The sequence below is a fragment of the Lynx rufus genome, unplaced genomic scaffold, assembly GCF_022079265.1.
Source record: "Lynx rufus isolate CCGP_SWC_20201006 ecotype Redwood Valley unplaced genomic scaffold, mLynRuf1.p SCAF_8, whole genome shotgun sequence".
Lineage (NCBI taxonomy): Eukaryota > Metazoa > Chordata > Mammalia > Carnivora > Felidae > Lynx > Lynx rufus.
Window position 1 is genome coordinate 136,216,830 of NW_025814896.1, and position 13,873 is coordinate 136,230,702.

Here is a 13,873-nt window from a genome sequence, read left to right on the forward strand (position 1 = left end):
TCCCCAATACCACACGCACACGCACACACCCCTCAAATTGGCATGACACTGACCAATGACCTTACACGATTCCTTCACTGCCAAGTTCAAAATAAAATGCGGACCAGTTTTTCCTTCGGTTGAAGGAAGTACACAGACCCCCTGTGAACGTGGGTGCCGGGACCCCGTGTGTGCGCAGACATTCCGGGCATTTCCGCGCCCATCGTGCAGAGAACAAGCTGTCGGCTCCTGTAGCTTCCATCAGCCCACCTCTGCACCCCAACTCGTCTGAGTCATGACTGCTCTCTGCACCTTCCAGACTGGATCAAGTTTCTTCGGCTGCGTGGGTTGGAGAACACCTTCCGGAATACACGCCGGCCACTCTCGTCGCCCTGCCGAAGTAGCAACCGGGGACCCTGGGAGACTCATCGCACGCTGCCGCTCCGACAGAACAAAAGCAGAGGCTCCCTTCCCAGCATCAGAAGCAAACTTTTGCTCGGCTGAATTTTCAAAACTAAGAACCGCAGCCAGATTCCAGGCTGGTTCTTGCTCCGGAAACTTCAGAGAGCTCGGCTCTGCTGTGAAGATTTCCTTCCAAAGGAACAAACGTCCACGCGGCCCATCCTAGCCCATCCCGGGGGAGAAATGGAAGAGAATAAAATCTAAGGGCGGCCTTGAGCCGAGAGCCACACCGAGGCAGTCTCCTTTCCTCCCCCCGCGTTTCCATGCGGTTCTCCGACGGCCTCCGCCGTCACGGAACATCCTCCCAGACAGGACAGGCAGCCTGTACATTTCTAAAGAAAACCTGATTCTCAGAACCCCAGAATGTGAGGGCCGGGCAGCAGGTGGGTCTTAGGAAACCAAGGGTCACGGCAAGGAAGTGACACGGTGCTAACCACGCAGGCCCCGGGTGAGAGCAGGCGCTGAGGTCAGAGACCGATTTCATGCCAGACAAGCCAGGCGGAGTCCCACGGGCCTGGGCACCCCACGTGCTGCCCCAGCCGCAGTCCCACCCCCCCCCCCCGAGGATGTGAGCAAGCCAAAGGACCCCAGGGTCTCTGCGTTGTTATTCAACCATGAGACTACTTTGCAGAAGCTCTCTGCACCCCACCTCTCAATTCCTCTGCTTCCTTTCTACCCTGTCCACCTCCCAGCAACCCCAGGTGTCTCCCAGGAGAGAAGCTGGACAGTGGCAAGGCTTCCCCGACCCAGAGACGTGGGTCCCCGAGCCCCCTGGAGCTCCCTGCTGGCTGGGATGCTTCCGACGCGTTCACCAGCCTCATGGGGAGCTGGGTCTTGGCCAAGGCAGCACCTTTTGCAGCATCGGTGACCCTGGCCTCCCACGGGGAGGGGTGTGTGCCCGGGACAGGTCTGGGGCACTTCAGTGGGACAGTCACATGTCCTCCCTAGGGCACTAAGAGAACAGTGATGCCGGGGGCACCTGGGTGGCTCAGTCTGTTAGGTGGCCAGCTTCGGCTCAGGTCATGATCTCGTGGTTCATGGGTTCGAGACCCGCATCAGGCTCTGTGCTGACAGCTCGGAGCCTGGAGCCTGCTTCGGGATCTGTGACTCCCCCTCTCTCTCTGTCCCCTTCCCAGCTCATGTTCTGTCTCTGTCTCTCAAAAGATAAATAAATGTTAAAAAAAAAATTTTTTTTAAATAAAAGAAAAGAACGGTCATGCCGGCAGCCAGTGCTGCTGAGTAATGACCGTGAGCCAGCAGCGGGCTCGTAAGGGCATCGTTTAGGGGGTAGTCATGGAGTAAAGCGGAACTCTCAGCTTGGTATCCGAGGGCCTTCAGACGGGCCCAGGCTCTCGGCCGTGGTCTCCACAACTGGCCCCAGCAGCACCCTGGACACCTGACCCTGGTCACGACCCTGGTCCTTTTCCTAACCTCTCCTTAAAGGGTGTTGTGAGTGAACTGGCCTTTCACCACGCAGAGGCCTCGGTACATAACGCTGAGCTGCACCGGGCGCAGGAGAATGGGCACCGATGGATAAAGACCATCCGACGCCCTCACGGCCCTGTGAGCGGACCAAGGTGTGCGAAGCAAAGGAGGCAGGATTTGGAGCCGGGAAAACCGGGCGTGACGTGTGGGTCAGGCTCCTAACTGCTCTGTGGGCCCGACCTTGACCTCTCTGGGTCTCCGTTTCCTAACATCCAAACCCAGGTGGAAATGCCCGCCTCTTAGGTCACTGTGGTTACACGTGCAAAGCGCCCAGCCCTTCGGACAACACGGAGTCCTCACTGTCCTTCCCTGATCACAGGAAGACCTTACAAGGGACGGCCGTCTCAGTCACCAGCTCATTCCAGAGTCAGCCCTACCCTGAAGGGGGGAGGGCGTTTAAACTTCTTCTCAAGGGAAAAACACCACGAGCGCCCCCCCAATTTTTAACAGTACACATCACGTCCTAACCGCAAGTGCTTCTGAGATGCGGTCAGTGAACGGGCTGTCTATCCCCCGCTGTCGTAGATGCGGACAAAACTCGCCCTTCTGAGCACACAGGGGAAGGCCAGGACCCACGATGCGGATGCAGGTGGCCTTGAGTCCACGGGGCTCCCAGAACATCTGAGCCAGCGCCCACGGAGACTAAGGGGAGCTCGTCCCAGTGCCGCCTCCAGCCCCTGGCGTGTGGCTGGAGGACAGGGAGAGGACCGCCTGGGCGCCCCGAAGCCAGCAGCAGGCTGCACACGGGAGCTGCACACGGAAGGGGGGGCAGGCACAGGGTCTGAGTCCTCTACCCCAGCTCAGGCCGCACGTGCTATTTCATTTGAAGAAAAAGACCAAAAAAAAAAAAAAAAAAGTTCTGCTGCCTAAAGAATAGTGTTATGGAAGCATGAGGCCTGCGTGAGCGCGGAGGTCCCCGCGGGTCTGAAATACTCTGCAACCCCGCGGCCGTGAACAGGCCTTCGGTCTGGTAAGGCCGCCCACCCTGCCAGCCGGAACGAGGTCGGCGAGGAACACAGGACGCACGGATCTCTCCGAATGCTGCATTTCCAGGCACGTGCCACGCCAACCAGGGTAGCCGCCACCCGCGTCCATGGGCCAGGCCGAGCCCCGCACGTCCCCGTGGCCCCGCCGACGTTCACAGGAACCACTGCCCAACCGGGAAGGAGAGGCCGGCGGGACCCTCTGGGAAGTCAATTATGGTCACAGGGACGTTCCCAGAATAGCGGACGATGAGGCTTTGGCTTGGCCCAGAAAAGCCACATCAGAGTCCCCCGAACTGGCCCCTCTGACTCAGGAGAGAGTCTGCCGTGCGTCAGCTGAAGGTGCGGGTCACGGCTGAGCTCTACAACTTCCCCAGGGGACCTGGAGCTCCAGCAGCCAGGGGCTTCCCAAGTGGGTCACACGGATCACCTTCCCGGGGTATACACCCAACGGTCTACACGTAGCTCAACCATTTGGGTCTCGAACTTTCTGTTTAGTAGGTGGCTCTACCAGAACTATTTTTTTCCTTCCACACTGGGTATAGAGCTAAAGGGGTGGGGGGAAAAGCAAGGAAGGCTTGTCCTCATTTACCTCTGTCCGTCTGTCTGGGCTGTGTCACTGCAGTTAGCGGACTACCTGGGATTTGTCTTGAAACGTCCCTTATACTCTCTGGACGTCCGGCCAGCCTTCCCCCTGGAGGGGCAGGTCAGAGCAGTGAGGCTGCAAAGAGGTGGGGCAAGGGGCGGCGGTGACCGGCGGCCAGCACCCCACGGAGGCCACGCGGGACAACCTTCCCAAGCCAGCTGTGTGTTTCCATCTGCCAACTTCCAGGCGCGACGGGACGGAAGCCATTGGCAGTCCACACGCACCTGTCATCCTAACCCCCTGAGCCTGCGATGGCCTAACGGGGCACGTCGAGGACCAGGCGGCCTCAGTGCAGCCTCCAGGAGAGAGGCCGAAAACCCAGTATCAGGCTACTAAAAACCAGACAAACCGGGACTGGGTGGTGGGCAGGGGGTGGGGGGGGGGGAGATGCCCACAGCACCTACAAGGTGGAATCTAGTTCAAAGACTGGGGAAGGGGTGTGCGAAAGAAGGGCATGTCTGTTACTTAAAAGGAAGCATTTGCAGAGTCGGTTCTCGGGAGTTCTCTAGGTCTCGGATGATGCCCAGAAGCACAGCGTCAGTCTCGGCGCTTAGGGAAATCACAGTGTTATTTAATCCCATGAGCACCAGCTCACGCACACAGGCACACAGAGCTGCTGGGAGAACACGGGACAAACAACGCAGGGGCACCGCTCCGCCCGCAGACCCCACGGCGCCCTGTACACCAGCGCGTGGAGCCAGGACCCCCGATGCCGCAGAGGACAGCCGGCAGGACCGGCCTCCCCCGGACAATCACCGCACCGAGCTCCTGCCCCCTGGGACGGTCGTGCTCACGGCCACACTTTGCACACACTCCACACAAGGGGACACAAAAGGGAACCTGTATCACTGCTGCTCATTCTTTGGGCAAACACTCAACAGAATGCATCCTGACCTCCAGGCGTCCTCTGAGAGCCCAGCACGCGCAAGGCCTTCCACACGGAGCGCACGACGCAGTCACCGCTGAGGAAATCCGTGGCCACGGGGCCCAAGAATGAAGGTTACGACAGAAGCAGGTACAGGGGACAGAGAAGGGGCTTCTGCACCAGACTTGCCCCGGCACAAGCTTCCTTAAGACCCCTGACTGAGGGGAGGGAGTATCCGGTGAAAAAGCACCCAGCCGGGTGGTCGCCGGGGCCCGGAGAGCACATGAGAGCGGCTGGCGGGGTTCAGATAAAGAGTTTGAACTTGGCCCCCGAGGCCCTGGGAGCCACTGATGGGCGTTCTGAACAGAGTCTTCACGTTTGTCATTTTAGAGCAATTACTCCACAGCTTAGGGGCAGAGACACCCAGTTAGAACTTCGCTGCAGACAAGTAATAATGTGGAAACAGCCTCCACGTTTTCCGTAGCGTGTGGACTCAAAGCCGATCACGTAATGAGTAAGGGAGTGGATTGCACAACACCGAGCCTTCCAGAAGTGACGTGCTGAGTGGGGGCTGAACAGCGCCCCCAGATGCTATAGATCAAAACAGAGCATCTCGGGGCGCCTGGGTGGCCCCATCGGTTGAGCGGCCGACTCTTGATTTCGGCTCAGGTCACGATCTCACGGTTCTTGAGTTCGAGCCCCACGTGGGGCTCTGTACTGACAGCACGGAACCTGCTTGGGATTCTCTCTCTCCCTCTGTCTCTGTCCCTTCCCTGCTCATGTTCTCTCTTTCTCTCTCTCAAGATAAATAAACATTAAAAAAAAAAAAAAGAGCACCTCTGAGGATCCACCTGGAGACAAGAGTGAAATGGAAAGAATCCGTGTGTGAGATTCAGCCGACCTAGACCCCACACCCAACTGCCAACTGGATTCCTGAGCTCCCGCCCTGCAAGCCTGCGTACTACACCTGCCGGGCGGCCACAGGGGTGGGTGAGATGGCGTGCACACGGGGGCAGGGAAAGCACCAGAGGCACACGAACGAAGGAGAGCGGGAAAGCGGGGAGCCAGGGGCCGCCCGCAACCATCCAGGCACATACCGTGCTCCAGACGCCAAGGACACCGGGGCGATTATGGAAGGTGTCATCCTCGGCGACTTTACAGGAAAACAAATGTTTCTGACTGCGTGTCTTCCCTCAGGAAAACAGAAACTAGGAATTTGCCAGCCAGCAGCCAAGACTCCTTGGTGTCAGACACAACTCTCTGTGAATCAGAGCCCCCTTAACCTGTAATCTGGGCTATTTTGGAACACCCCATAAGCCTTAAAAAGTTCTGGAGGGATCACCTCGTTGTCAAAGGTCTCAGAGGGCCCCCAGCCACGTGGTATTTTTATAGCCGTACGGATTTTGTACTCACTCCGAATTTAACTAGTATTTAAGTGTGCTGATTATAGCTGCAAACACACTGCTTATTCCAGCGTGCGGTTGGAGAGGAGGACGGGGAAGAAGCTCTGGAAATTGACAGCACAGAAATAGCATGTGGTCTGTCTGCTGGAAAGAATCGATCCCTCTGTGACCAGCAGTGAGAAGACTAGCCGGGCCCTGAAGCAAACAAAAGGCAGAGAAGAGACGAGTCTTTCTGTCACCACGGCCCTGTTACGGGACACTGGACAGGCGTCTCCCTGGTCTGGCAGACCCCCGAGGAAGCTCGCAGCAGACCCAGGGCTGGGACTAAGAAGACACAGCAAGTCTTGGCTGGAAAACTGGGGTCACCCAGGCCAAAGGCCCGGATCCACAGGAGATCTGGATTTGAAGAAGCAACTCAAAGTGGACATGTGTAACTCACGTCCTACTCGGCTTCACGTGGGGTAGCAACTCTCCCGGGTTGTGGAAACGAGCCGGCGGTTGCAGAGAACCCAGAAGGGGCCAGGAAGCGCTGAACTCTGGTCCAGCTGCCAACCAACCCGTGACTCCCTTGCTGCTTCCGGTTTCTCTTCTGCTGAAACGCAGGGGTTAAATGGAAAGGGTTTTTTGTGGGTTCTGCTGCTCCCTGGCTTTGCCTGGGGCCGAGGCGGGGAGGCCGTAGCTGGTGCGGGCTACAGGCGCCCCGAGCTTGTTCCGGTCAGAGCCCGCGCTGACTTTCATTTCTATTTATTTTTAAGACCTTGGGCTTCCATGAGACTTACTTGAAGAAAGAGGCCACTGCACCATCACCTCCCCAAAATGATTTTGGAAACGGCTGTCCGCAGAGCTCCCTGACTTCCTCTGAGCTGAACGTTCTACGATTCTACATCCAGACACATAGGTGTGGCCAGACAATGAAACATCAGGAGAAAAGGCACATCTGATGTGGCCCTAACAGGGTCTGGCGTAATGCCACAGACACCTAATAAACACACCTGATCACGAAACCCTGTGTCCCGGAATCTCGAGTCACTGACGAAAACACGAGCCAAAGAGGTGTCTTCTAAAGAAATACATCCCGTTGGCCTTCTCTTTCGTGGGGGGTAATGGGGCGAGTCTCCTTACCCATGTTGATATACTATAGAAAATAAAAGTCAAATGAGATCATAGAATCAAAACATCTACACTACCTTGTTGACAGTAACTAATTTTAACAGGGATGTTCTTTCTGTATGCTTGGATGACGTAAGAAGGAGCCGCTCTATTCACATACGGGTTAAATCTGGTGCACACTGACTGACAACATGTCTTTACGCTCATACTTGTTGCACACACTTCACTGACAATCTACACAGAAGTCACGGAAAGCTTGCCATCAGGGAAGGCTTTAGCACCCTCTGGGATGCTCCCAGTACTGACATGGGTGTAGGACTCAAGAGGCCATACCTTTCATAGCAACAAAGATGCAATTACTGTAAAATAAAAATGAGAAACAGCTATGCCTCTCAATATAATGAATTCGATTCTATAAAGGTCCTTCACGTTGGAAACTAAAGTCCCCCACCGAAGAGCGTGGCTGGCATATAAGCCTCTAAGTTAATCACAGTGTGATTGGCCAAGCTGTTGTGTATTTTAAAAACTGAGGATTTAAGAGATTTGCTTTAAGCTGTATGTATAACATGTGGTAAAATTTCAGTCGTATCCACTAAGAGAAGGGAAGTAGAATGTGTAACTGCCAAATTATGAAAGGGAAAAAATGCAGTAAGAACACAAAGAAACCTGCCCTTAAAAAAAGAAAGAAAGGAAATAGTATAAAAATACTTCGGGAGAAAATAAGCCAAAGATATTAAAGATCCTACGAAGTAAATGGATTACACTGGACAGCCAAAAGGAAGAAAAATGATAAAACCACATCATCAAATGGGAGAGATACACGTAAAACCTCATGGAACTGGAAAGACTGTAAATCAAATCACAGAGGAAGGTGATCCAGGAAAATGCTAACGAAAAGAAAACTATTGGAAAAATGAGAACTTAAAGCAAAAAGCAGAACTAGAAAAAAGAAGGTAACTATGTAACAGTAGAAGGTCCAATTCATTATGAGGCTACAGTGATTCTAAATTTGTATACACCAAATAGCTTCAAAATATGAAAAACAAAATTGACACGGTTACTGAAAAAATGGCAAAAAATGGCAAAAATACCACCAGAGGGGAAATTCATTACATATTACTTAATATAATAAACATACAAAATTAGTAAGACCATGGAAGGTATAAAAAGCACTATTAACCCAAATTTAATAAACGTCAATCTCATCACCAACAAACTGAGAATTCACAAACTTCTCAAAACTACATAGAACATTTACAAAACCTGACATCACACACAGTCATAAAAAATGACTCCACAAATTTCAAATAATGGTATCACACGGACCAGGTATTCTGACATTAAGGCAGTCAAGACAGACATCAATAAGGAAAAGAGGCCCCACGTCTGAAAACTGTAAAAGACTTATCAGTAACTCATGGGTTTAGAACAAAGTACAGAACTTTAAAAAAATGTAGGACTAAACAACAATAAGAATATTTTTTAAGAAAACCCAGGAGACACCATTAAAGCAGTATTGAGAGGGAAATTCATCATCTTAAATGCTTCTATTAAAAAAGAAGTCTAGGGGCATCTGGACAGTTCAGTCAGTTGAGCATCTGACTCTTGATTTCCACTCGGGTCATGATCCCAGGGTCGTGGGACCAAGAGGCAGCATGTAAGGTTCTACCTTCAGCATGGAGCCTGCTTAAGATATTCTCTCTCTGACTCTCCCCCTCCCTCTCCCTCTCCCTCTCTCCATCTCTCTCTCTCTCTCTCTCTCTCCCCCTCTCCTCCGCTCATGTGCTCTCTCTAAAATAAAAAAAATTTAAAAAAAGAAAGAAAAACAGTCTAAAAATTATAGAACTGTCCGTAGTTTAAGAAGTTAGGTAAGAACTACAGAATAAACACAGACTAGAAAGAAAGACCAGTTACAGGTAAAAACAAAAACAAATAAAACACAAAGTAAAGTTAAAATAAAGAGAGGCAACAAAGTCAACAGTATTTTTCTTTGAAAATAGTAATAAAACATATACTCTTTGGCAAGTCGGTCAAGGAAAAAAAACGACATGGCCCCAACAAACTATATTTGTGATGAAACACAGCCAGCAGACACTTAAAATTAAATGAATAATGTTATGCTAATTTTAACTTGAAATATAGGGGATGTAAATACACACTAAAACCTTGGTTTGCGAGCATAATTCGTTCTGGAAACATGCTTGTAATCCACAGCACTCACATATCAAAGGGAATGAACTGCGAGAACCGTCCGGCTCAGTTGCGATCTCATGGTGTTCGGCATCATGCACTACTCGTATTGTAAGACCTCGTTGGTTTATTTATCAAATTAAAAGTTATTAAAAGTATTGCTTGTCTTGCAGAACAATCGCAGAACAAGTTACTCTCAATCCAAGGTTTTACTGTACTCCTAGAAAAATATAATTTAAGAAAATTGGCTCAAAAAGAAAGAGTTCAAATAATTTTATAAGCCTTGAAAAAAACTGAAGCAATAGAAATCCTCCAACAAGAAAAGGACTAGGCTCTTGTTTGCAGCTGAGTACTACCAAAGTTTCAAGAGCAGATAACTCAAATCACATACAAAATCCTGCAAGGAATAGGGACAAAAGGAAAAAAAAAAAGAAAAAAGAAACCTCTTTCTAAATCATACATAAGCAGTTAAAGTAAGGAAAAATATAGGCAAACTCACTTATGAGTAAGGAAAAAAAAATTTAAACAAAGTTAAGACCAAACAGAATCCAGATGTGTATCAGAACTGTATTTAGGGGAGAAAAACCATAAAGTTGAACAAGCTAGATTTATCGGAGGAGTACAAAAGAGTTTGCCGTTGGAATAATTCATGTAACATAACATAGTAGGAGGAAAACAGTGGAAGCCATATGGCCATCTTAATAGATGCAGAACAGCCTTTGATAAAACTCAACATGCATTTATGATTAAAAACATAAAACACAACTCTGCAAAACAGAAACATAAGGGAACTTCCTTAACCTAGTAAGGAACATGAAAAAGAAAAAGCGACAGCAATATCATTCTTAATTAAATTAGAATATTCCTTATAAAAATCAGGAACAGGGAAAGGACATCTTCCATTACTTCAACACAACACTGTATTAAAAGCCCAAACTCGGGCACCTGGGTGGCTCAGTCGGTTGAGCGTCTGACTTCAGCTCAGGTCATGATCTCGCAGTTTGTGGGTTCGAGCCCCGTGTCGGATTCTGTGCTGACAGCTCAGAGCCTGGAGTCTGCTTTGGATTCTGTGAGTGTCTCTCTCTCTCTCTCTCTCTCTCTATCTCTCTCTCTCTCTCTGCCGCCTCCCCTGGCTCATGCTCTCGCTCTCGCTCTCCCTCTCAAAATAAATAAATAAGCACATAAACATTAAAAAATAAAAAACTCAAAATCAGAGATAAGATCCTCGATGGATTCAGAAAACCCACTGTTGGCTCACTATCAGTCGATTTAAATGGAACGTGGATGGTTTAGCAGAGCTGGTGGCCAGGTCTCTGAATGGAAATCCGAGTAACATCTACACCCTCCCCTCACCTCCATGTCCACGGCCAGAGACCCAGCTCTAGGCTACAGAAGATTCAACTCCAATGCCAGCTCTTAGCATCCATGATTCTGTGATCCTTGGGATAGAGCACATCCTTCTGTCCTGTCTTATAGCAGAGCAAGAATCTTCCTCAGACCATGCACTTTTGATTTATTCTCTATTTTACTGGAAACTTTTTGATGCCTTTAAAAAAAAAAAAGTATTGTGAAATGCTTTCTCCAGGCTAGCACCCCCTTCAAAGATTATGAAATATGATTTTTCCCCATCTTGAAGCAATTTATACACAAAACATCCTGTTTCTTCTTAATCCTCACATTCACTCTCTTACGCATACAGTGGAGAAATCACAGAATGCTCTTTCTCCCGATTTTTCAAAACCTCATATTGCATTCGATTTTCTTGCTGGGGCAGGGTGATAAGGTCACGTTCTTTGGTGTTCACTCCAGCTTATGCCAACATTGAACTCAAAATGGACAAGGAGGATCCAGAAAAAATCACACAGCACTGCGTGGTCACCTTGCATGGCCTCACTTCCAGGGACAGATGCCCAAAGCCCACTGGTACCCCTCCTGTCGTTCACCAACCCTGTCCATTCATGGTCTTAACAGTGACGGTCCTAACCTGTGCAAATAATCCATCAGATTTCAATACAGATGGCCCCTCTCATGGCTGGGCGCAGTGACCAACGGGACTCGGGAGATCTTTGGACACCCACAAAGCACCAGTTCAAGATCGACTTTGCATATACGGACATATCCGAGAACAGATGGTATGTCTAAAAATGGAACTCGCTTTTTGGTACTTCTTCCACATGAATGCCAAAAATCGCATAATCATAAAATAAAAACCAGTGTTAGTGATCCACCAACAATTTAATCGGTGGATGTCCTCAAAAAAACAAAAAACAAAAAAACAAAAAAACACCTGCTCTGCACAAGAATCAACTATCAAGTCATCTATCATTCAAGGTCCAATTTCCGGGAAGTACGTCAAAACAGTACACTAAAGCTACAGAAATATCTTAATCGTACTCATTACTTTCTCTTAGAGGCACCTCGTTTAAACCAACACATTCAGGAAGAATTGAAAAAAATATAAATTTTATGGGGTGCCTGGGTGGCTCAGTCGGTTGAGCGTCCGACTTCAGCTCAGGTCATGACCTCAGGCCGCGAGTTCGAGCCCAGCATCAGGCTCTGTGCTGACAACTCAGAGCCTCGAGCCTACTTCAGATTCTGTGTCTCCCTCTTTCTCTCTACTCCTCCCCCACTCATGCTCTGTCTTTCTCTGTCTCCGAAATAAATAAACATTAAAAAAAAATTTTTTTTAAAGAAAAAATATAAATTTTAATGTACCTTTCATACAAAATATGTTAGTGCACTGTTTTATTGTAACAGGGCTTCATTGTATGTTTGTCCATATTATTTGTGTATTTAGTGTGTTCCAATAACTGAAGAGGCAAAGACCATTTTCACTGCCAAACCAATCAGCCCGTCAGACTTCCTCCCTATCAGAAAACGTTTCACCTTATTATTCAATTCAAGTAAATGTGTCGATAGACAGACACTTTATACAACACTAGAAATAAATTATGGGACACACTCATAAAATCAATTATTAAAATCAGCACAGTCAGAATGAAAATGAGATTAAGGCAACTGAATTACGTTATCCCTTTTGTAATAAATTATAATGACCCAATACTAATGGTTTCCTCATTGATATTTAATCAAGCTGTGTTAAATGTAGCTGAGATCGTTAAGTCATTTAGGCAACTCTAAGGACAGCAGAAGGCATGATGTTTCTTTGGTAACTGTGTATGCAAGAGTCTGTGAGCTCTGTTGTTAGGCTTTTAGGAATGACCAAAAAAAGTACTGTATTTTTAAAGCGGGGGGGGGGGGGGGGGAAGTCCCTTAATTTTGTTAGGTCACATGATCAAATGTTTCTTTTTGACTCTTGGCTGCTTCCAATCTTGCCTTCATATTGGAAGCACAACAACCCCCAGTGAATCTGTCCAAAGCATTTTTTTTTTTTTAAATCCCATCACTACCAGGGCGCCTGGGTGGCTCGGTCAGTGAAGTGTCTGACTCTTGATTTCAGCTCAGGTCATGATCTCCATGATCTCACAGTTCATGAGATCAAGCCCCTGGTCGGGCTCTGCACGGACAGCATGGAATCTGCTTGGCATTCTCTCTCTCTCTCTTTCTCTCTCTCTCTCTCTGCCCCTCCCCCACTCTCAAAAATAAATAAATAAACTTTAAAATAAATACATAAATAAATCTTACCACTACCTTTCATTCTTCTGGTTCTCCATCAGCCACAGGATAGATTCTACCTCCAAATATTCAGGGCCCAGCACACGTGGCTCCTGGCACCTCTCCTCTCTGCTCCTGTCCTCTCCCGTGGCAGGACAGCTCATGGAGTCTCAGTGGCCAGGGGACCTTCCTGTCCTCGGCAACCCCTCCTCTTCGCCTGGGCTTTGCTCTGTCCTGAGCTCAGGACACTGTTGACATTAGTCACAGAAAAACACACAAGCAGAATCTCCCCCCTTCCTCCCCTCCCGGGCCCCGCACCTGGCCCTGCTCGGAAGGGATGCTCACAGGATTCTGCCGATGACCTGTCCAGAGAAACCTGCTGTCCCAGGGCCACGTTCTCTCTCTTCCGACCCCTAGAGCCCACTGCCACCAGAACCCGGCACGGGCAAGTTCACGGTGCTTACAGAGGACGCGCCCAAGGCCCTGCAGAGGCCCACACGGCAGCGAGCACACACACGAAAAGTGACCCAAAGCTCTCAAACAAACAAAAAAAGGAACGAAAAATAAATACAAAGCAACTGCCACTACGATGAATGTGGAAAATGTGGTTGTGATGATTTATTCTAACAGAGCCTTCAGCCACAGCATCTCAGAACAGCATTTTTAACTGTTTCCCTTTCTAAAAATATCGCTCGCCTAACCACCTCAGCCACTCTGAAACCCAAGCGGAGCAAAGCAGGGTATTGATATTTTCTATTCTAGTTAGCGTTTTAAACGACCTTTGCCTTAAAGCTTCACTAGCCAAGAGCAGAGGTGACTGAGCGGAGCCTCGCTCGGCCAAGGCCGAGTCCGAGTTCTTCTCAGCCCGAGACATCTTTTCTCGCCAATGACATTCTCCACTTGAAGAAAAAAAACCAAACACCAAAACAGAATTAGCTTTCAGATTTAGCGTCTGCAGTCACAGAAGTGTGAACTGGGGGTGGTTTATGGTCCATGAAGACTGTTTCTCTTTATAAATCCTAAACATTTTAAAAGATGTTTTGCTCGTGCTGGAATGTCATTTTCTGGTATTCTGGCCTCTTCCACATGAAATCTTTTGTGACTATGAAGCCGGTTCACAGCTCCTGGAATTTGC

The 13,873-nt window shown here is 49.0% G+C and overlaps 1 protein-coding gene across 2 annotated transcripts in view; it reads right to left on the reverse strand.

Annotated features, from left to right (window-relative positions):
• The window catches only part of RNF144A (ring finger protein 144A), a 127,472-nt gene that overhangs the window by 82,636 nt on the left and 30,963 nt on the right, over positions 1-13,873 (reverse strand). The gene's annotated exons all lie outside the window — the stretch shown is intronic.